The following is a 3,306-nucleotide window of genomic DNA, read 5'->3' as shown; positions in this document are numbered from 1 at the left end:
CCCACTTGGCCTTGGCCTTCTTACTCTTCTACCAAGTTTCATACACCTAAAATCTAAAAGCAGCAATCCAAGGCTCACATCAAGTCATTATCAAAACCATTATCCTAGGGAGGAATCACCCTTTAGATTAATTTGATAAAATCATGGTTTCCTGTTTTTAAGTAGGCAGAGATCCCCTTATCAAGAACTCTCAGTCAAGGCACTAGTTTTAACAATGGTGATGATTTTTACACTGACCAAAGTGGGGTTAAAACTTTCAAGGATTGCTTTGCCTGGGATCCAGAGACCACAAGCTTGCTATATTTTAGAAATTATATACTAGATTTTGTATGTACTATAGTTTTTCTCAGATTAAAGTTCATACCTTCATGGGATTCTCAAAGTTGTTCAACCAAAAAGAACAGCTGTGAAAAAGAACAGCTCCCAACAAGTTGAATAGTTCAGCTCTTGAGGGACAAGTCCATGTAGTCCCTGCTAGGTCATCTGAATTGAAACCCAGCTGTCCTGACTCCTAGGCCTGTGCTCTCAATGCCCAATACTTACACTGAGTTCTTTGAAGGCTTCACCTAGAGTGGAGAACTGGTGGCCCTGGTGAGCCTCAATGACCAGACACACGAAACAGATGAGCTGCCTATCTTTCTAGAAATTGGGGCTCAAATCAACTCCTGGCTGGACACTTCCTCTGGGCCACTCTCTGCTTCCTATTCTATTTCTGGGTGAAATTTGCTTTCTGCCTTGGTGGCATCTCCTCCCTCCTCAGACTCTCCTTGGTTGTCTTCCTCTGCCTCCTTTTCTTGTGCATCTTCCATTTCCTTCTCAGGGCCCTCCTCACTCTCTGTGTTGCTCTTGTCCTCACTCTCTTCCTCAGCCTCACTCTCATCCTCTGAGTCACTGTCCCCCTCCTGCTTGCTTGCTACCTTCCCCTCTGTCAGAACCTGCTGACAATCTATAATTCCTGGTACAGCAGAGATGCATAAAGAAAGACACACGCACACACACACACATCCAGTAGAAAATGAGCAGCGCGTTTATTTTTTCCCTGCATCTTTTATATAGCAAAAAAGAAATACATCCTCTCGGCAGCTTAATCTTTTCAAGCATGGATAAACATTCTCAGAATAACTTTGTTCATGGTCACAGTGCTCCATACTTCTTATAATCTGACTTGTAGTTAGTTAATTTCTTGGCAAGCACTCACACACACACAAACACACACACACACACACACACACACACACACACACATATATATATAAAACTTGGCAAAACATTCTTTTCTCTTATATTCTTTTTTTTTTAAAGAGAGAGTGACAGAGGGAGAGAGAGAGAGAGAGAAGTTTTTTTAATATTTATTTTTTAGTTATTGGCGGACACAACATCTTTGTTTGTATGTGGTGCTGAGGATCGAACTCGGGCCGCACGCATGCCAGGCCAGCGCACTACCACTTGAGCCACATCCCCAGTCCTTCTCTTATATTCTTAAGACATCAACAAGGACACAGTTCAAAGAGTTTATAGTTTCTCACAGAACCCCTTTGTTTTGCTAAGCACAGCAAAACTTAACACTTTCGTGTGCGTGAGCACACACCCCTCCTGTTCCACCATGGCCTGAACTCTTCTTCTAGGCCCCTCCCTGCTGGCTGGCAAGGTCCAGGCCTGGGTTTCATAAATGTGCTTAGCCAGGTAGTGACCTAGGAACTTCTGCCTGTGCCTTTGGCATTGCGATGGCAGTAGCAGAAGCCACATTCTCTGCACTCTTGCTCCAGATACTTTTCTGAGTGGCACTTGTCATGTGCTATCATGGGGCAGATTCTTCAAGGACAAGCCTATTCTGGAGCCGTGGGGGGGGTGTGTGTGCTGTGCCTCAGTGACGTAAGCCTTCGGCCACAGGCTTCCAGTTTCCCCTGTCCTGGAGCTAGGTCCCCTCAGCAGGAGTTACCACCATGATGAGCTATGTGAGCTCCTGGTGCAGAACCTAGAGCATACTGCATTCCCACTGGCTCCACCTGCTTCCTGTGCTCTGTGTATGTGTGTGTGTGTAAATGTGTGTGTGTGTGTGTGTGTGTTTGTGTGTGTGTTTGTGTATTTTGCGGGGATTGGAGCCAGGGCCTTGTGCATGCAACGCATGTGCTCCAATAGTGTTATTCCAACACCATTTTTAAAAATATCATCTTGCCCTATGTGATTGCAGAGGTGATCTTGGATGTAAATTAAGTAAACATACAGTAATCCCCTTCTTCTTGATTTCCCTGTCCTGCTGCAGCCAGGGGCGACCTCTGCAGAAGGGGCTCAGCTCAGGGGTAGGGTAAGGGGACTCAATGTACAGTTTGTTTCATTTTTAGAATTATACATAGAAGGTCACTGTTGGGGAAGAGGTGGGAGACGCCCTGGAAGACTGAGGAGCTCTGCCCTTTGGATCCCTAACCTGTCCTTCTCTTGGACCCCAGGTCCCTCCAGAGTCTAGAAAGCCCCTGCCCACACCGCACTGCACTGACCTCGGATCTCTGTGGGACCCCAGCTCAGCGGCCTGTCCTAGGAGGCAAAAGGTCTCTGGGGACCTCACCTGCCCAGCTGGGCAGTGCTGCCTCAGAAGCCCCAGGAGGCTGTCCTTGACCTACAGGTTACCCAGGTCAGGCTTGGCAGTCAGAGACACCAGCTTCCAGAGGTGGCAGGAACTTTGTGCGAGTCCCTCCATCCCGGGAGCCCATGCTAGCCCTCAACTTTTTACCAGTAAAAAATTCCAAACTATAGAAAAGAGACCGAAAAGGAAATAGAAATGCAGTGGGACCCCCACATCCCGCCATCTAGCAGCTTAAGGTTCTGTTTGGAGGTGCTGCAGGGATGGGCCTGGGTGAGGGCCCCACAGCCATCATTACCCGCCAGCCAGCCCCGGGCTGTGCCCTGGGAGGAGGCGCCTGTGGAGCTTTGGGGGTCTTCCTGGACCTGCCCGGTTCTCTCTTCCATTGGCGGGTCCCCCTGTAACCACTGCCTGGTGAAGACCAAGAGATGAGCAGGTGGCCCCCAGTCTCCTGGGACAGCCTGCTCTCCTCTTCTCACCTTATGGAGGGTGTGCCCCTTAATCTCTGTAGACTTCAGTCCTCCCAACAGACCAGGGCAGCCAGTGTCCTGGACCTCAAGACTGCCCAATTACCAAAATGTGCCAGGTGTGCCCAGCGCTCCACTGGCTGTGCTCACCTGGTGAAAAAGAAGGAAAAGCTGGTTGTAGCCCCTGAAGGGGTTTAAATCTCATTAGGGTTTGACTCCACTCTCTCCCCCATGAACTCTGAGTCCCTTGAGATGGGAAAC

The 3,306-nt window shown here is 48.7% G+C and overlaps 1 pseudogene; it reads right to left on the bottom strand.

Moving 5' to 3' along the window:
* Positions 1-525: 525 nt before the first annotated feature.
* On the bottom strand, positions 526-2,964 carry LOC143397845 (tripartite motif-containing protein 44 pseudogene; annotated as a pseudogene).
* Between the last annotated feature and the right edge of the window lie 342 nt (positions 2,965-3,306).

Source organism: Callospermophilus lateralis, chromosome 1 (genome assembly GCF_048772815.1).
Source record: "Callospermophilus lateralis isolate mCalLat2 chromosome 1, mCalLat2.hap1, whole genome shotgun sequence".
NCBI classification, from domain to species: domain Eukaryota; kingdom Metazoa; phylum Chordata; class Mammalia; order Rodentia; family Sciuridae; genus Callospermophilus; species Callospermophilus lateralis.
The sequence above is the reverse complement of the archived record's forward strand: the minus strand, read 5'-3'. Positions and strand labels throughout refer to the sequence as shown.